Below are 21,906 nucleotides of genomic sequence, written 5' to 3' on the forward strand. Positions count from 1 at the left end.
CTGATCTGGGCTGGACTCTTGAAGGCCCAGTGCCCAGGACTAGCAAGGTCCAAGTGGAAGACACCATGTCTCAATGCATGCTCTCTCAGTCCTGTCTCCCTGCCCAGAGGAAGGTCTGGTTGGGACCCAAGCTAACTCATATGGGGCCAGCTTTGCGGCAGGAATCCTTAGTTCAGGTGCTCACCAGAAAAAGAGGTTCCAGGGTCACTAAGAAGTATAAAAGAAAGACTGATAGACAAGAGCATTTAGAAAAGAAAAGAATTTCCTAACTGTGAAGGAATTTTGAAATGCTTGATGATATTTGGGTTTTTTTCTGAGCATGAACAGAGTACTTTTTATATGTCCCTCACAGTAGGGTGGGGGACTGAGGTACTGAGAAGACACCAAAGTAATGTAAAGGAGATCAAAAGAACAACTACTTATGGAGCAATTACTGTGTGCTATGCACATGACCTCATTTAATCCTTGCAGCAGTCCCGATGAGGTATTGTTGGGAAAAACTGACACTTAGTGAAAATAAGTGACTTGCTAAAGGTTATACGGCTGGGATGTGGCAGAGCATGAAGATTTATACCTGTGCTGTCTGACTCCAAATCTCTACCTTTCCCACTATACCACACTGCATTCTTCTGGAGATGCAGTAGGACTAAGGCCTAAACAGCCTCAGAAGTGAGGGCATTATTAAATCCAGGTGATGAAGACAGTCATTGTTGCCATGCTATTTGAAGGGCACTGGAAAGACGTTTTTGCTCCCCAATTTTCTCTATTGCATCTACCACACTACCTGAAATCCTGGCATGCATTGATTTGAGATGAATATTGAGGTCATGCCTTTCAGAGCCATTCTAAGTGAGCTAGTCTGATCCAGAGGTGGTGGGGTGAGATGCTCTGGACTCTTTCCCTCTGTCACCTCTATTCTGATACATTCCAGATGCTCCAGCAGCTGCATTTCTCAGCATTAGCTGTGAACTTGACAGCATTGTGTTTTTCCTGCTCTTTGGCTTGATTGTCCTTTGCCTTTGGGGGAGGGAGAGGGGTGCTAATAGCCTGGAGGGTGGCCAGATTTTCCATTTTGCAATCTCCAGTCACAGCTGCTAAAGAAAACTTATATTGTGTTTTCATTCAGTGGGGAAAACATGTTTGTTTTGCATTCTTGCGTAACCATGAAACATCTGGGGTAACTTAGCTTAAAACTTCCCTCCAGTGTCACATTTGGGCTAAATGATACAGAAAAATGTTCACCTTGAAATGTAAGCTCTAACAGCGCAATAAGTCATTATTACATGTGTTTGGATGCATCCCCACTAGGGAGTCATCTAGGACTTACAACTCAGGTCCCCTCAACTAAAACCTGCTGCATTTATCCTCCATCGCATTGTCCCTTATAAGTGGTCAGGGTCCAGAAAATGGTATTTGGGCACTCGCAAGTGGGAAACATTTGGAAGGGCTTAGAAAGGACTCTTCAATGCTGTCTCAAACTTGAGCGGACATCAGAATCACCTGGAAGCCTCGTTTAAACTCAAATTGGCTCTCATCCCCAGAGTTTCTGATTTAGTAGGTTTAGGGTAGAGCTCAAGAATTTACATTTCTACTAAGTTCCCAGGTGTAGCTGATGTTGCCAGTCTAGGGACCATATTTTGAGAATCTCAGCTTTAAACTTTGGTCAACCTAAGTGAGGAGCTGAATACAATACGTGGGATTGGCAACAACTGTATACAGAGGAAATGTACACTTTTATACTTTGTTTTCCTAAATGGGTAAAAGTTGGTGCCAAAGTGGGATGACCACCCTTAATCATTCCTAGTGGGACTACACTTTGGTACAAACTTTCTAGAAAACTAATTGGCAGTGAACAAATTATTTGTAGGCATTGCTCTAGCAATCCCACTTCTAGGTATCTCTAAGAAAATAATCAGAAATATGTACAAAGATTAAGGTACAGGGATGTTTATTGTAGCTTTATGTAGAATGGTAGGGACTTGGAAATCACATAAATAGCCAATGGTTCATAAATAATAATATCCACACAATGGAGTATTATGCCACCATTAAAGTACTTAAGGAAAGTTTTTAATGATGAGTAAAAATGCTTGTGATGTGTTACCAAACGAAAAGCCCAAGACGTGAAGCTAAATATATAGTATATCAAATATATCATACATATATACTGCTATAAGTAGCATATCAACTAAAGAAACACTGAAATGTTAACAGTCATGAATTCTGGATGGAATTATATTTGTACTATATGTGTCAGTCATTTCTTCCCTACCTGATCTTCTAAAATAATAAGTCCCACCCACAACCCCACCCTTCTAAATCCAAAAGGGAATTCTTAAGCTGCTATATTTATACGGAGTGATCCCATCCTTCTAGTGATGGGTGATGGGGCTCTGTATAGACACCTGACTCAAGGTGAACCTGTCAGAGACTCCATCACAAAATTGGACTATTACACGCGGAAACTGATTGATGGCTGGGGGATGTATATATGCAGACTTGGGGAAGGTAGCCATCTTAGGCTGTTTGCAAGTGGAGGAGGCTAGTGCAGATCTGCAGCTCTCTGGGTTATTGCCGTCTACAATGCAGGTTCAGTAGCTGAGCAGCACATGCAGGCAGCAATGTGCACACAAATCATCCTTAAAAAGCACAGGTGGAGAAAGGTTGTCAATGTTAAACTGTAGTACTTTTGTTCCTGCTGTGCTTCCAACAATCTCCCTTTTTTGCCTTGAGCTAATTAGAGGGGGTTTCTCTTCCTTGCAATTGTGTCTTAAATTAACAGGTGACTTATTTGTTTACTCATACGTGTTTGTTTTTTCTTAATCTCCCACACTGAATATATTGTTGCTTTTATTAGCAGGAAAATATTGCTAAAATTAAAATACTGAGCTGCAGCTGAAAAAATAATTATTTACTGGAAAGTTTCCTAGTTGATTACTAGCCCTCACCCCCAAACCTTCCTATTTTTGACACTCAGAGCTTCAGAAACTGAGAGCTTTTCTTTGGTTTCTTTCAGTTTGGTTCAAAGTCCAGGGGAAAGTTTATTTTCAGTTTGGAAAGTGTCCGTGCAAAATTCTTGTCCTATACTGATCTAAGCCCTGCCATTTCCCCAGCAACTCTCTGAGGATTCCAACAGCAAAGACTGATGCAGAATGAAAGATGCAGAGCTTGGTTTTCCCCACTGATTTATAGACTACAAGATTGGAATGGGTGAGTCATCAGCAAATTGAATTGGGAGGGATTACTGCAGAGCAGCCCACACTTTGTTATAAAAATTCTGCTGCAATATCACACTAGCTCAACTGTGGTTTTTCATTTTTAGAAATATGAGTGAATACCATATAATTGGTCACTGCTTTTTTGTGACGCATTAGATTCATGTGAAGTTGCATCAACCCCAAAGAGTGATACAGTTCAGGACAGGACTGTTTGGAATAAGCTTATTAGGTCATGGTCATTATCTCACCGTCTTCCGTACTGGGAGTCGAATTCTAACTAAAGCATGATTGCAGTTGGTTTTAAGAATTTTTTAGATATGTCGTAGATCTTTGAGGGAGGGGCTGATCCCATCATGTTCGATTTTATCCTCAGTTTGTTGAATGAGTGAAAAAACATTCACATTGTGCTTCAAGATGAGCCTAGCGGATGAGTGCTTGAAAGTAACTTCCTGAGGGGTCTAGTTTGGGGACCCAGAACTATGGTTTAGAAGCCTGGGATGATGTTGGAGATAAAGTTTTGGTGCAATTTAGGGTTTCCAAAGGTGTAGGTATTCTAAAAAAAATGAGAGAATTGTGAAGGAGAAAATTATTTGTACTTTAATAAAGGAGGCAATGTAGACCAGAGAAGTTCCATAAGCAGATCCTAAGAAAGCTGTCATGTCCTTGAGGGGAGTGCTTCGGATCTGAAACCATGGAGTGGATCTGTGCCTAGAAACAAAGAGGACCTTACTTCCCAAGATATTCCAAGACCTGTGAGAGAAACGACTCTCGACGATGGATTATCAAGCAGATAACCCAAGTCTAAACAGGCAGCTAGACCCAATTTTAATCACATTTATCCTCTGCTATTCTCTCGCTGAGGTAAAACACCACATATGGTCAAAATGGCTAACTAAACCTATTATGATAGAAGAATAGGAGGATGAGGGTTAAGAGGAGAAGGGAACAGGAAAATACTGATTGTCTTTTCCTTACTGAGTCTTTACCACTACATATACATCAGATAGTCTTTGTTGTATAACACGCCATCCCACAATGTAGTGACTTAAAACACAACCGTTAATTTGTCTCACAATTCTGTGGGTTGGTTGGGAAGTTGTTCTGGCCGGAAAGGCTGGGCTGATACTGCTGAGCTGACTCATGCTTCTTCAGTTGGCTAGCATGTCAGCAGTGGCTGGATGATCTAGGACAACCTCACTCATATGTTTGGCATTTAGAAGGCTTTTAACAAAAATCTAGCTGTTTTTCCACATGGCCTCTCATCCTCTAGCAGACTAGCTCGGGCTCATTCACATGGTAGTTCCAGGGTTCCAAGCACAGCAGTGCTTAAGCACTTTCAAAGCCTCAGCTTGCATCACCTTTGTTAATGTCTCGTTGGCCAAAGCGAGTCATATGGCCAAGCCAGATTCAAGGAATGGACAATTAGATTTCACCTCTTGATAGGTGTGGAAGCATTTATAGCCACTTTAAAAATCTACCACAACTAGATAGTACGGTTGGGAAAGAAATGAACCAGTAAGTCCTTCGAACTATATAGAAATGGTTGGGATATCAAGAAGACTGTCCTTGACTATAGAAATTCTTCATTTCCTGGCTGGTATTAGCAAAACAGTACTCGAATGTCATTTAGTCCAGCTAGGGAACACTCTGTTTAGGGATTGCCCGGGGTTATGTTATCTCAGAGCCCAACATAACTTTTGAGGCTCTGAATAGAACTGCAAACACCATCTTGGAACAATCTTGGAAGTATCCCAGATATCTGGGATCCATCTGTTCTGAAACTAACCAGGCAGGGACAACCTTCTTGGAATATGTGAAAACCTATCCCTGCTGGTTCAGGTGGGACAGAGGACCAACTTTTGCTTTCCAAGGGCAGGAATTAAGAATCAGGAGGTGCAAGGGGTAGATGGATAGTAGTAATGAGAGGATAGGTTAGTTTTTTTAGCTGGAAATCAGGACAAGGAAGGATGTGAATGGTAAGCCTGCTACCAGAGGGAAGCAATCAAAATTAATAATAAGCTGGAGAATATGATCTGGAGGAAAGTTTAGGGAACAAAGGACAGGTGAAAGAAATTTGATAGTCTCTTGAAGGAGTTTGATTTTTTTCTTAAGAAGATAAGGTAGGGAAGATTCTAATCTCAGCTCAGCCACTAATCAGTTAGTTATGTGACTGTGGGCAAATCACCTCATTTAGTTTTCTCATTGACAAAATGAGAGATTTTGGCTGGATGATTTTTACATAGTTCTTTCCAGCTCTAACATCTTCATGGAAGCTAGAAAAAGAAGAAAAGGATTGACATATACGTGAAGAGAATGAGGCTATGGTAGGAGGAATCCCCTTCAGAGAGCATTGGAACAAGTATTGAGGAAGATTTGAAATCTCCAGAGCTGTAGAAATATGATGATCCGTATCATTCATTCAACAAATATTAACTGAGGATCTACTATATGCCAGACAGAACAGTCACTGAATGACGGCAGCTTGCTCCTGCCCCTGCGGAGCTCACAGAATCATGTGGTTTGATCAAATGATTTTAGAGAAAAATGAGGGTTTACAAGCACATCCAGCTTCATGAGTCAGTCGTTTCTGATGGAGTGGGATTGGGTTTGCCAGAAATGGGGAGACTGGATTGCTGAGACAATTACAGGCCAGGATTACATGAGATAACTTCTCTGAACTTCAGTTTCTCATCTGCAAAATGAAAAGGACAGACTAGATCATCCCTAAAGTCTCATTCTGCTCCAGAATTCTGATTTGGCTGCCCAGCATTCTTAGGTGCTTTAGCTCAGCAACTCCATCTAGTGTCACTGTGTGAATTTAGTAGAAAACATCCAATCGTCCAGCAATCGACTGATGAGAGGCACTAAAGAGACTGGACATAATGAAGAAGGGCTTGAGACTCAAGATATCTGAGTCAAGGGTCGATAGTATTATAACTAACACCGACATAATGTTTACTATGTGCCAGGCAGTGTTCTAAGTGGCTAATATTCATTTAATTCTCACAACAAACCTATGATAGAGGTACTAATAACACATACTTTACAGATGAGGAAACAGGACACAGAAAGGTAAAGTAACTTGGCTCATAGGTGGCAGAACCAGAATTCAAGCCCATGGCTACAAAGTCCATCCTCTTAACTACCATACTTTCCTGCCTATAGCTAAGAGTTATGGAATATGGAAGAGGCACTGTCCTAAGAGTTTTTCATATTTGACCTCACTTAATCCTCTCATCAAAAATATGATGTAGGTACTAAAATCATAATTTTTTCAGATCAGAAGACCTAGGCCCAGAGAGATGAAGTAAATTGTCTAAGCTCATATTGTTGATGAGTGGTAGGGCCTGGATTCAAACGTCAGTATTCAACCAGGGTGAAGGGAGCTGACTGAAAGCTGCATCTAGGCTACTGCCATCTCCCGAGTCCCACGTGCCACTGCTCCATTATTCTTAGTACGGAAAGGGAAGATGCAAGCATTAAATGCCAGACAGAGCTTTTTTTTTTTTTTTCTCCAATTCCTGAATATTCAGAAGTTGTTAATTCGATTAGTAGATAATGCAGGCTTGTATGCATTTTCTTGGTCTCTCTTGCTTCTCATTTTGGAGCAATTTTGCCAAGTAAGTAATGAAGACATTAAGCGCCACAGAAGGTTTATAAGCTCTCCTTTAGGGATCCTATATCACAGTTTCAACTACCACTTTTATGTAAATGCTTCCCCCAGATTACATCTCTATGCCTTACCGCTCTAATTGCCTGAGAAACGCATCTGCTTTCCTGTTCCATTATTCTCTCAAGTCAACATTCAGTATCCATTTAGCAAATACTTAAAAGGGCATACTATGTGCCAAATACATATGCAAAACCCTTAGAGGGGGCTGGCCCCATGGCTTATCGGTTAAGTGCATGCGCTTTGCCACTGGCGGCCCCAGTTCGGATCCAGGCGCGCACCAACGCGTGTCCAGCCATGCTGAGGCGGCGTCCCACATACAGCAACTGGAAGGATGTGCAACTATGACATACAACTATCTACTGGGGCTTTGGGGAGAAAAAGGGGGAAAAAAAAAGGAGGAGGATTGGCAATAGATGTTAGCTCAGGGCCGGTCTTCCTCAGCAAAAAGAGGATTGGCATGGATGTTAGCTCAGGGCTGATCTTCCTCACAAAAAAAAAACAACAAAAAAAACCCCCTTAGACCCTTAGGACAGTACTTGGCACATGGAAATATTACTGAAAGACAGTCCTTACTTTCAAGATTTACAGAGTCTCGTAGGGGAGATTATTATACAGTCCCTATAACACAAGGTGACAAATGCTATGATGGGCTAAGCACGACATGCTTTGCTATATGCAGCGACATTTCATCCAGTCTTAAGAGAGAGGCAAGAGTAGGGTCAGGTTGGTTTCTCAGACAATTGACTCCTAAGATTGAAATCAGCATCTTTCTCCCCAAACTGGCTCTTTCTTTTTTCTGCTAATTGTACTGCCATTTTTAGTTACCCAGACTTGAAAACTCAGTCATCGTGTGCTCTTTCCTTGTTCACATATCCGTTGTCTGAATTAATCATCGTGTCCAGTCAATTCTTCCTTCTCAATATTGCCTCCGTTCTTTACCTTTCCCCACTCTGGTTCAATCTTTCATTTTCTCAAGCCAGGACTACTGCACAAGTCTGTCATCCTAACCCTAACAGTTCTCTCTTTTTCAATTCTCCCTGTACCGTACTCCAGACTCACTTGCCTAACATACTTTCCTGCTCAGAAACCTCTAAAGGTCACTCAGTGCCCAAAGGATAAAGACCAATCTCCTTGTTCTGGCACCCTTCTGCCTCTAGCTTTCTTCTCCCCTTCCATCCGAATCTCCCACAACTCCCTTGTAAGAGCCTCTGCCTTCAATCTGATGATACCACTATCCCTCTAATGCACCCCACTCTCTGCTCTTTCTGCATTCATGCCTGTGGTGACTTTTTCTTTGCCTTCAATTCCTTTTTTTTTTTTTAATAATAGCATATCTATATCCTCTCTCTCCTTAAATGGCCATTACAATTTTACCTCTTCTGTAAAGCCTACCTTAAAAAACTACAGAATTTATTGTTTGTATTAGCAATTATCATGTATTGCTGTTTTCTTTAGTCAACTTTATAAAGTATAATTTACATACAACTACAACTGTATGTACCAACGTAACCATCATCACGTCAGGATATAAAACATTCGCATCACCCCCAAACATTTCCTTCTGCCCCTTTGCCGGTAGTGTACCCCTGCCCTAGTCCTAGGCAACCAGTGATTTTCTTTCTCTTACTACAGATTAGTGTTCTATTTTCTGGACTTTCATACAAATGGAAATATAGAGTATGTACTCTTATTTGAATCTGGATTTTTTCATTCAGCATAAGGTTTTCAAAATTCATCCATATTGTTACATATGTTTGTTCTATTTTGCTGCTGAGAGAATTTCATTGTTTAGATATACTGCAATTTGCTTGTCCGTTCACTGGTTGTTGAACATTTGGGTTGTTTTCAGGTTTCGGCTCTTATGAACGTTTGTGTACAAGTCTCTTTGTGGACATATATTTTAACCTCTCTTGGGTAAATACCTAGGAGTAGATATGGGTATGTCACCTTTATGACAGTTTGCCAAACTGTTTTCCAAATTGGTTGCAACGTTTTACATTCCCATCAGCCACGTAAGAGAGTTCCAGTTGCTCTTTCTCTCTCCAACGCCTGGCTATTCTAAATCCTCTGCATTTCCGTATTATAAATGATATTGATTTTTTATTTCACTTTCCAGTTGTTCATTGCTAGTATATGGAAATACAGTTGATTTTTGTACATTGACTTTACTAAACTCACTTATTGGTTCTAGTAGCTTTTTTGTAGATTCCATAGGCATTTCTACATACATGGTCACGTCATCTATTAAAAAAAAGACAGTTTTATATCTTCCTTTTAAACTTCAATGCATTTTATTTATTTATTTAGCCTTTATTCCACTAATTAGGATATTCAGTACAATGTTGAATAGAAGTATCAAAGAATGGACATCCCTGCCTTGTTCCTGATCTTAGGAATAAAGCTTTCAGCCCTTGAACATTAACTATGATATTATTGGTATATCCTTTATGGCTGCCATTTATCAGTTTGAGAAAGTAAGTTCACTTCTATTCCTAGTTTGCTGAGAGTTTTTTTTTTTTGTCATGAATGGATGTTGATTTTTGTCAAATGTTCTTTCTAAATCCAAGGAGATGATTATAAGATTTTGCTCCTTTCTTCTCTTAATATGGTGAATTGCATTGATTAATTTTTGAATGTGAAGCCACCTTGCATTGCTGAGCTAAACTACACTTGGACATGATGTATTATTCTTCTAATATATTGCAGGAGAGGTTTGCTAATAGTTTGTTATAAGGATATTAGCAACTACTTTCACAAAGGATATTGGTTTGTAATTTCTTTTTTTTTTTTTGGTGAAGAGATCAGCCCTGTGCTAACATCTGCCAATCTTCCTCTTTTTTTTGCTGAGGAAGACTGGCCCTGGGCTAACATCCGTGCCCATCTTCCTCCAACTTATATGGGACGCCGCCACAGCATGGCCTGCCAAGCAGTGTGTTGGCATCCGAACTGGTGAACCCTGGGCCGCCGCAGCGGAGCACGCGCACCCAACCGCCTGCGCCACCAGGCCGGCCCCTGTAATTTCTTTTTGTATAATGTCTTTGCCTAGTTTTGGTAATAGGGTAATGCTGAACTCATAACATGAAATGGAAAGTGTTCCCTAGTCCTTTTCTCTTGAAAGAGCTTGTGTAACATTGACATTTCTTTTTATGGGTTTGATAGAATGTATAAGTGGAGTCACCTGGGCCTAGAATTTTCTTTGTGAAAGAATTATAATTACAAATTCAATTTCTTTAATAGATACAGAACTATTCAGATTTTCTGTTTCTTCTTGTGTCAGTTTTGATAGCTTGTCTCTTTTCAGTTCTAGAATTTCCATTTGATTCTTTTTTATAGTTTCCTTTTCTCTGCCAAGATTCTTTACTTCTTCATTCATTATTGTTATATTTTCCTCTTTGAACATACTTATAATAGCTCCTTTAAAGTTCTTGTCTGCTAATTCCAACTTCTGCTTATCTTGGGGTTGGTTCTATTGATTCATTTTTGTCCTGATTATGGGTTACACTGTCCAAATTCTTCTCATGACCACTAAACTTTAATTTTATATTGGACATTTTGGAAGATAAATTCTATTACCTTCTTCCAAGGCATGAATGATTTTGTCCTAACAGCCAGTTAACTTGGCTGGACTCAAGCTCCAAACTCTGTTTCTGCTATGATGGGTAGCAGCTAAGCTAAGGCTTCCGACTGTTGCGTTCTGCTGGGTCCCTGAGGTCTCTCCAAACAACACCTGTGTAGTTCAGTGATTAGTCAAAGATTTGGGTGGAGTTTATAAGCAGATTTTAGTCCCCCTCCTCAGTGGCTTCTACTTTTCCATGACTTGCCCCATCACTTTTCACTCTGGAAGCCCTTAATTTTCAGCTCTGACTCCTCAGGCCAGTAAGACTGCAGCTTTCTGCTTGAGTTCTGGCTGCCCTTCACAGCGTGGAATGGGGAATGCGCTCAGCTGGAAAGGCACACAAAGGACATCTCACCCACCACAGTTCACCTCTTTCAAGGCTGACTCCCTGTTTCTTCCTGCTTGTGATTCTCTCCAGCTCCCTCAAAGTTGTTTAGTATACTTTTTCCAGAATTTATACACGTTATCCATGGGAGGATTAATCTGATACAAGCTGCCTCATCACTAACAGAATAGGAACTGCTCTGTATTCAGGGGAAATGGGGAGAGATTTAAAAAATGACATTATCACCACCATCACCTTTCCAGAATTCCCATAGAGGAATATTTTTGACTGAACAAACTTTATATTTACACACTCTTGACATGTCTCTCTTTTCTAGCCCAAAGTCCAATGGTTTTACGTGTATATTCAATTGAGTTTCTTAAGTATAAAAAAATAAATATTGGCAGATAAGCCAGCCATAGAATACATTTGATATAAATTTAAGCCTAGAATAAAATAAACATTTTTGATTGTGACCTCAAATGTCTTACATGGTCTGGTCCTGTACGCCACTCCAATCACATCTCTTTTCATTCTCTGTCTAGTTCATTATCTCCAGCCACCCTAGCCTTCTTGCTGTTCCTCAAATACCAGAGCACCTGCTGATCCTATCATCTGCAATGCTCTTCTCTGAGATCATTATACAGCTGCTCCTTCTGATCATACATCGTATCATTGGAGAGGCCTTCTCTGGTTACCTCACCTAAAAGAGCAAACCCTTCCCCTACCCCAATTATGCTCTAACATCTTACTCTGCTTTATTTTCTTCAAAGCACTAATCACTATCTGAAATTATTAATTCATTTCCTTGTTTATTGTCTGGGTCCCCACTAAAAGGTAAGTGCCAAGAGGGCAGTATCTTTGTCTGTCTTGTTTACCAATGTATCTTTAATGTCTGGAACAGCTGTCTGGCACAGAGTATGTTTAATAAGTACTCAATAAATAAATAAATGAAGAATGATATGGGAGGTGTTGAGGTAAATCTAACTGTTTTTCCCCATTAAACTCATATGACAACAAAAGAAATTAAGATAATTGAAAATATTTATGCAAAAAGTACACAGTATTATATAAACTACAAGTTCCTTATATTTAATTTAAAATAAAGCCAGTATTTTATTTTACTTTAGGGCAGTGAAACATTACACATTATAAAATCGTGTGACTCAACAAACCAAATATAAATTCTCAATTGGTAAGAGAAAAAAACTAACTGAATAGTAAAAAAATAAATAAAGTGCAGTTATGGCTGTCAAAGTTGTTTAATATGTAGAACTGAGGTAAATTCACAGCAGTGAAATTTGAGGATGAACAGGCATATAACATTCATTTTGATTTGAATTAAGGAGATAGGCTGTTTCAAAGCTCAAGGGACAATAGGTACTTACTGATAGTATTTAGCTTCAGAAGATTTATATGCTTAATTTTAAAACATAATGCTCTCTTAAAACATAAAACAGTCATCTCATAAAACATAAAATAGCCAAAGCATCAATAATAATAATAATGCTGTGTGTTTACATAATCATAATTCAGGCTCACAACTTCTATTTATACTTTATTTTATTATTCTTTTTATTAAAATTACATTGTTCAAATTAAGTCAGACATGAAATTAGTTTTGGAAGAAAATCACTTTGGTGTGTTATTTAAACCTTTAAGGATAAAATGCATGCAAGTTCTTCTAATCATGCAGAACTAACAAGACGTGAGGTGTAAAATGGACATTTATTTTTATTATTCTCAATAGAAGATCAGAGTTATAATAAGTTTCTCAGAAATCACTGTAACAAATTACTTCATGGTATAACATTGCCATAGAAATTATCTTGGTGAATGGCAGATGGGGCAGCTAAGTTTCACATGCTTATTTCTGAAATGTAGAATTCAATAGAGTGGTGTTGACAGAAGAAAACCTAATTGCTAAAATAGGGATATGTTAGAAATATAATACATTTTTTACATGATGTTAATAATTTGAACCTAAATTAATCAAGCTAATTAATTTGTTGTAATAGAAACTGATGCAAATAGATTTCATTAACAAGGTCATCTAAGGATATGAAACTCTATCTCTATTTAAATTGATTCCCTTAGAAAATTTTCTCTAAGAGCCATAGCTTCACCAGAAATGCTCACAGGGACTGATCCATAGATCTAATAGTATTACAAACGAACAAATCAAAAAATAAATGACAGAAAAAATCAAGGGTAAATGTCTTAGCTTTACCCCAAAATCATTTAATAGTATCAGACTTGGCTGTGCTCAGTATTATTGCTCATCTTCAAATTATTTAGAATAGTGACATTCTAACTCATGAATGTCAAATAAGTCCTATATGAGTGTTGCCTCTGAACTGAGCTTAAATAGTCAATGCTTAATCTTGATCCGGAAATGTTGCTATTGTGGTTTTATTTTATACCCTGATTTCCACCAAAAGGATAAAAAGAAAAAAGAAAACAAAAAGTGAAAGGGTGGGTGGAGAGGTTTGTGGGCAGGATTATCTTCATTATCCTGGCAGGCAGGCAAATTTTTGCCTTGGAGCTAGACAAATTTTGCTGATACTCAACTGTCAAACTGTCTTGAAGTGAAAGATTTACTTGAAGAGCAAAGAAAAAATTATGTGAGCAAAGATGTGAAAGCTTATAGCACATCAAATCATCTGATGTTGTTTTTAACAGGTCTCTTCTTTCACCTGCACAGCTGTAGAAGACAGATCACTCTGCTCACTCTTGATAGCCCTGCATCTGTTTCTGAGTCACCGGAGTAAATGTCAAAGAGAAAGAAAGTTCTAGACCACAATTCATAGTTGCATTCCACAGTGGTTTTCCGAACACTTTCACTTTGGCCTGAATACCTGAAAGGGAATAAACACGATTACCTATGAGTTAGACTTTGCTTTTCACATATCTTTTACATACAAAAGATCAATTCAATTGATCCATCAACTGAAGAGTCAAAACATACCCACACTTACGGTGAGGAGGCCTTTTCAGAGAAATCTGTGTGCTTGTATGCACTGGGCCTTCTTTACAGTGAGTAGCTACTGAAGTGACATCATTAGATAGATTTTCAGCATGGGCTTGTGTTTGTATAACTTCATTTTCACATGTAATCTAAAAATATAAATCAGAGTAGAATTGTATCAAAGGTAAGCCTACCTTATATGGTTTTATCTCTCAAAAGTTACAAGTAGTAAAAGAGTTGAGATGATACTTTTCAAGGTCACATAATAGGAAGGCTGGAATTTGAACCCAGGCAAGCTGGCTCCATAGACCAAGTTCTTAAGAACTTGGCCATATTGATCTTTATGATTTATTTCTAAATCGTAAACTGCTAAGCATTCTGGTCAAGTAGAAATATATAAGCTATTTGCTTACAACACATTATTTTTTTCCTAAATCAACAGCTGGAAGAGATAATTTTACTAGTATTAAATTATTGGATATCATAGCAGTAGCCTTATTCTAGAAAACCTAATCATCAGTCTTTTATACCTTACGAGAAGTACTTTAATAAGATAATATGATTGGCTTTAATGTTTTTATGCGTTCCTGAGAAAAATTACAATGTGAAATGGAAATTTTGATTTGTGAGGGAAGTAAGAGGTACAAAGGAGGAGGATTTGGATACTTAGAAGGTAACATAAGACTAACTGGAAATTATGTGGAAGAGGCTAAGAAAAGATATCTGGAAAATGTAACAGGGCCTGTGGGAAGGAAAAATAAGAAGTAACAGAGAAACGAAAACTAAGTGCTTTGCAGTTTGACCTATGGTAAAGGCCGTAATAACTGCCTTCAGACCACTGAAAAATATTTTAGCGGGCATTTTTGGTTGCTGTAACACAGGCTATTAATACCCAAGTTAAAGAAATTTCGTGAAGAAACTTTTGTGAAGAGCCCCTTTGTAACATGAATAATTACACCTAATATTATTGAGGATTTAAATTAAAATTTAAGTTTTATCTTCATTTGTGTTTATAAAATTATGACTAATTTCCACTGGCTGTATCTACCTCTAAGCCAAGCATTATGAAAGTCTAGAATAAGTATAGATTTCTTTACAAAACAGATATATGCCTGATAAAACGGAGTTTTAGGAATTTAATCAGGCTTTAAAAAATAACTTTTGTTCCCTTTATAACATTAATACATTTTATCAGTGAGAAAAATTTGCATCATACAGAGAAGCAAAAAAAAAAAAAAACCCTAAAAATTAGCCACAATCTCATCATCCATAGCTAACAACTTTATACTTTTGCATATTTTTTGTCTTTTCGTATGCATTAAAAAAAAATTGGGATCATGTTTTATAATCTAATTTTCCCCATTAATATGTCATGTTTCTATGTTATTAAATATTTTAAATCATAATCTTTATGGCTCCATATGATCTGTTGCACAGATATACTAATTTATTAAAACAATCCATATTACTGGAAATCTTTGAACATAAATCTTTTATACATATATCTGATTACTTCTTCATATTACAAGGTTAAGAAGCAGAATTTCCAGCTATGTATTAATCAACTGGAACATGAGTCAAAAGAAAATATTTAGAATGAGGCAAAGAGAGGAAAAAGGATGGAAAAAATAGAAAAGATCATCAGAGACATGGCAGATAAGATGAAAAAGTATAACATATAATATTAATTGTAGTGTCAGAGGAAAAGAGAGAGAAAATAGGACAGAAGCAATATTTGAACAAATAACTTCTGAGAATTTGCCAAAATGCATAGAAGGCATTAAGACCTGGTTTTACAAAAGCACTATTTGTATTTATCAAAATAAAAACAAAGGAAACTGTATCTATGCATATTATAGTAAAACTGGAAAACAAAGAAAAAGATTTAGGAGCATGCAGCCAGAGGGAAAAAGTACATTCTCTTGAAAGGGGCAACCATAAGACAGAGTAATGCCTAAACTCTGAAGGATACAGGAAGATTAAAAGTAAAAGGATGTAAAAAAGATGTACTATGCTAACACTAACCTAAAGAAAGCTAGTGTTGCTATAGTATTAGCACTATATAACTAATAACATAGCTCCAAAATACATAACACAAAAATTGTTAGAAGACTAAATATGTAAATTCAAAATCACGGTGGAAGAGTTTTTTTTTTTAATTTTTTTTTTTTATAATTTAGTCTTCCTTTTTCCTTTTTTTTTTTTTTGTGAGGAAGGTCAGCCCTGAGCTAACATCCGTGCTAATCTTCTTCTTTTTGCTGAGGAAGACAGGCTCTGAGCTAACATCTATTGCCAATCCTCCTCCTCTTTTTTTTTTCCCCAAAGCCCCAGTAAATAGTTGTATGTCATAGTTGCACATCCTTCTAGTTGCTGTATGTGGGACGCGGCCTCAGCATGGCTGGAGGAGTGGTGCGTCGGTGTGCGCCTGGGATCCGAACCCGGGCCACCAGTAGCGGAGCACGCGCACTTAACCGCTAAGCCACGGGGCCGGCCCTGGAAGATTTTTAACATACCTATCTCATAACTAATATAATAAGTAGACAAAAATTCCATAAGCATATAGGAAATGTAAACAACATGATTAATAAACATATATGGAACAGTGTACCCAACTGCAGAACACACATTCATCTCAAGTGCATATGGAACATTTACAAAAACTGACCTATGTTAGGCCTAATACAAGTTTCAATAAATTTGAAAAGATTAAATCCATATGTTCTATATTCTTTTTTTTTTTTTTTTGTGAGGAAGATCAGCTCTGAGCTAATATCTGATGCCAATCCTCCTATTTTTGCTGAGGAAGATCGGCCCTGGGCTAACATTCCTGCCCATCTACCTCCACTTCATATGGGATGCCGCCACAGCATGGCTTGAGAAGTTGTGCATCAGTGCGCGCCCGGGATCTGAACCAGCGAACCTCGGCTGCCACAGCAGAGCGTGCGCACTTAACTGCTGCGCCACCAGGCTGGCCCCATATGTTGTATATTCTTTAACCTAGAAGTCTATGACAAAAATATAACAACAAAATGCCCATGTTTGGAAATTTAAAAATATACTTCTAAATAATCCACGAATAAAAGATAAAATTAAGTGGAAATTAGAAGATATTTTACACTAAACAACGAAAATATTCTCTATCTAAAACTTGTGGGATTCAGTTAATACCATGCTTAGAAGGGAATTTATAGTCTTGAATGCACATACTAGTATAGAAAAATTAATTAGGCTTGATTAATTTAGATTGGAATTATCAACATCATGCAAAAAAAGTATTTCACAAAATATTTCTAACATATCCCCATTTCAGGAGTCAGGTTTTCCTCTAACAATACCACTCTACTGAATTTGACATTTGGGAACTAAGCCTGTGAACCTTAGCTGCCCCATCTGCCACTCTGAAAATTCTGAAAATCAATGATCTAATTTAACTTCTCAAGTAGTTAAAGAAAGAACAGGAAATAAAAATTTAAAAAGTAGAGGGACCCAGAGTGAACTGTAATGTAAACTATGGATTTTGGGTGATGATGTGCAAATGTAGGGTCATCAATTGTAACAAATGTTCCACTCTGGTGGGGGATGTTGATTATTGGAGAGGCTATGCATGTGTGGGGGCAGAGGTATATAGGAAGTCTCTCTATCTTCCTCTCAATTTTGCCATGAACCTAATACTGCTCTAAAAAAATAAAGTCTTAAAAATTAATTTAAAGTGGCCGGCCCCACAGTGTAGTGGTTAAGTTTGGTGCACTCAGTTTCGGTGGCCTGGGTTTGCAGGTTCAGATCCTGGGCGCGGACCTACACCACTTGTCAGCCATGCTGTGGAAGTGACCCATATATAAAATAAAGGAATATTGGCACAGATGTTAGCTCATGGCTAATCTTCCTCTCACACACACACAAAAAGGTAAAAACAATAAGTTTATAGAAAACAGCATGGGAGAATATTTTAAGCATCAAGCATATAAAAAAAGACTGGTAAATTGGCCTACATTAAAATTAAGAATTTCAGTACATCCAAAGACATAATTAAGAGTGAAGAGGCAAGCCATAGTGGGAGAAGATATCTAAAACATATTTAACTGACAAAGGACTTGAAGCCAGAATTTATTAAGAACTCTAAATCAGGGCTGGCTTAGCGGTTAAGTGCGCGCGCTCTGCTACTGGCGGCCTGGGTTCGGATCCCGGGCGTGCACCGATGCACCATTTCTCCTGCCGTGCTGAGGCCGCATCCCACATACAGCAACTAGAAGGATGTGCAACTATGACATACAACTATTTACTGGGGCTTTGGGGAAAAAAAAAAAAGGAGGAGGATTGGCAATAGATGTTAGCTCAGAGCTGGTCTTCCTCAGCAAAAAGAGGAGGATTAGCACTGATGTTAGCTCAGGGCTCATCTCCCTCATAAAAAAAAAAAAAAAAAAAAAAGAGAACTCTAAATCAACAAGAAAAAGACAATCCAGCAGAAACATGGGCATATCACCAAAGAGGCTATCCAAATGTTCAATTAACATTTGAAAAGGTGTTTCCTTATTAATTTCATTTACAAAATGGGAAATGCAAAGTAAACCACCACTACACACCCTGCAAAAGGACTCAAATATGAAACACTGACAATCTAAGTGTAAGCAAGAATGTAGCACAATGTAAATTCTCATATGCTGCTGGTAGAGTGTAAATTGGTACAATTATTTTAGACAACTATTTGGTATTATTTACTAAAGTTTAATATAATAGTATGTCCCAGCAATTCTAGGTATATATTATCAGAAATGTATGCATTTTTGAAAAAGACATGTACAAGAATGTTTACAGCAGCATTACTTCTAATAGCCCCCAAATGGCAACAACTCAAATGTCCAACAGATAAAAAATGATAAAGAAAAAAGAACAGAAATTTTGGTATATTCGTACAATGGACTGCTATATAATAATGAACAATGTGGATGAATCTCACAAATATAACATTGAACCAAGAAGCCAGACACAAGAAGTGCCTACAGTATGATTTCATTTACACGAAGTGCAAAAAAAAAAGCAAACTTCGTTCCTTTGAGGAGAGGGGAGGGGCTGGGGTGATATAGGTGAATAGATAATGTTCTATTTCTTGGATGTAGGTATGATTACACACGTTCAGTTTGCGGTAATGACTTGAATTCCCTGTATATTCGCTATACTTCAACTAAACAGTTTAAAAAATACAGTTGGATAAAAAAACAAGGATGCAAAATTAACAGGTAAGGACAAACAATGATCATAGCTTTATGAAGCAAGAGATCAGTGTATAATGCTCCTCAGAGTCCCCTTTCTTCCTTGGAGGTGTCTCCTAATCTTTTTTCGAGATCACTAAAGATAGGAAACATTCATACTTATATTTATCTACATATAGCACCAAGGACGCAGAACAGGGTCTATGAGAGCTCCTCAATAAACGTTGCAGAATGACTGGAAATTTGCTTTTTAGTCAGTTGGTCCTGGAATTGCAAAGAAAAACAGTGAGATGAGGGAGGAGTTAGAGGTGGCACAAGCAAACTTTCTTCGCAATATTATTGGGGTTCTCAATCCAGACCAGACTAAAAATTTATTGCTATCAACTCTAAAGAAACTTTTTTTTTTACCTTATATGCTTTTTTCCCCCCCTAAAGCCCCAGTAGATAGTTGTACGTCATAGTTGCACATCCTGCTAGTTGCCTTATGTGGGACGCGGGCTCAGCATGGCCGGAGAAGTGGTGCGTTGGTGTGCGCCCCGGATCTGAACCTGGGCCACCAGCAGCGGAGCGTGTGCACTTAACCACTAAGCCACAGGGCCGGCCCAACCTTATATGCTTTTAAAGTAACTATTAGTAAAACCCACACAGTTTCCTAATAACTCAGCAAGTATATTAATGTAACATGGATTGTTAGAAATGTTGGCTGGATATACTTTCTAATTGGAAAATAGATTTGTTATCTATTCTGAATATCTCATTAGTTAGCCTTCTTTATATTATAAAATCTTTGTTTCACTAGCCTGGCTTTTCTTCTCCCAGTTTTTGATTAGGTGGTATAATTATGAGGAAGAAAAATAGTGTAATGGTGTGTGTGGCACAAGCTTAATGTTTATCTCTTTTACTATTTATTTATATATATATTTATTTTATATTTATAAAATATATTTATATAGAGAGATGTATATATATGTACCTGGGTAAAGATTGGATGGGTAGTCATGGTGGATACATGATTCAAGGAAAGGGCAGAAGTCTTGACTGGTATATAGCTTGACGAGAAGGGAAACTGGTAAAGAATTGAAAATTCTATTACAGTACAAAAAATTATTCTTGGAGTCACATAATCACTCCACAAATATTTACTGAATACCTTAAATTTTCAAAACATTGTTCTAGGTACTGGAAATACAATAATGGACAAATCACATACGATCCCCGCTCTCATGGAGCTTACATTCTAATGTGAGGGACAAACTACACAATTATTTCATGACAATTGCAATGAGCTATTGAAGTACAGGAGCTATGGAAGCATATGAGGTATATGAAGAATGAGAGCCTATAATTAGGGGATCAAAGAGGAAGGATGTTTGAGCTGAGTTTTACAGTAGAGGGACTTAATTGACAATGATGGGGAATGGGAGGGGCATAATTCCAGGGGATTACATGAGATAACTGAGCAAAGGATTGTTGGTAGGAAGGAATACAGCATGTTTAGAAATGGAAAAGATCAGCATGACTGGTGCACTGAGCAACAAGGACAGCGGCCTTGGATAGGACTGGTGTGGTAGGTAGGGGCAAAAAGCACACAGGGCCTTGTAGATTGTGTTAATAATTTTGTTTTTTATCCTAATAATTGCAAGATGCCATTAAAGGGTCTTAAGCCCCCGGCCCAATGTAGGAAGCAGGTTACTGTAGCAGTAAGAGGTTTGGTCTGGCAATCAGACCTAGAGCAAAGATTATAGGCCCTTGAAGAAATTATTAACGTTCTGGACTGGCTTCCTTGTGCATAAACTGTTAGTTTGGACTAGATGAGCACTTAGGTTTCCTTCAGCTCTAAAATTCTATGAACACCTCTGTATATTCAAAGCCAAAATGTCAGTTACAGGTCACTTGACTTCTTGGTGAACTCTTCCCATCTCCAGAAATGAACACCTTTTAGATCCAATTAAGAGTCATACTTTAATCTGTGTAATGGTGATACGGCTGAAGTTTGATTATCTCAAAGAAGGCTGGGAAGTCTTCTTCAAGATGGGAAGTGGGGAAGAAGATAGTAGTGACCAGATGCAAAATAAGTGTAATCCATGCTCACAGGGATTAAGAAAGCAAGCAGAAGAGGACAAGATGGGAAAATTCAGCTCACTAGGATGATTTAATTTAAAGGCAGCTAGTGAAGAGGAAGTTTAGGAGCGGGAAGGGATTGTTTATTAGCAAGCCCCATCTTCATCAGCAGCTCTGCAGGCCCCTTTCCCCCACCATTTTGACAGTGTAATTGACATTTCCTCAAGCTTCTGCAATATGTTATGCAAAAAGTTCAAGCACTCCATTTCTTGAGATTCGCTCAAATTAAACCCTTTCTATTTAAAAACTCTGGAGCGGAAGAGTGAAAGCGACTCTATAATCTGAAGGACAAGAGCGTGTCTGTGTGAGTTTTGGGGGAGGAGAAGTGAGAAGGAACTATAATCCCAAAGTGTTAATGCTGAACAGGATCTTGGAGATGACCTCTAAAGCACACTCCGAATTTTACAGATGAGAACACAGAAACCTTCGCGGTGAGGCGCCTTTCCCAAGGTGACACTAAGTGGAGGAGCCTAGCCACGAGCCTCGGTGGACGCCCGGGTGTCCCTCTACCCGTGAAGCCGCAGCCCTGTTCGCGGCGGGGAGGAAAGCCCCGGAGGCTGCCTGACTGCTGGGGCGCTCCCCGCTTTCCGGGGCCGCCCGGTTGGTCTCCCTCTGCTTCTCCCTTGGGGCTGCGGAGACACTCCCCGCCCCGGGGACATCCCCCCACCCCCACCCCGTGCAGGGTGGGCACGGCGCCCGCCTCGAGCCTCAGGCGCTGGAAGAAGCGCAGCTTCTTCTGGATAACCGAAGAGACGTCAACACGGGCCGGGCGAAGTGG

Source organism: Diceros bicornis, chromosome 5 (assembly GCF_020826845.1).
Source record: "Diceros bicornis minor isolate mBicDic1 chromosome 5, mDicBic1.mat.cur, whole genome shotgun sequence".
Taxonomy (NCBI): Eukaryota; Metazoa; Chordata; class Mammalia; order Perissodactyla; family Rhinocerotidae; genus Diceros; species Diceros bicornis.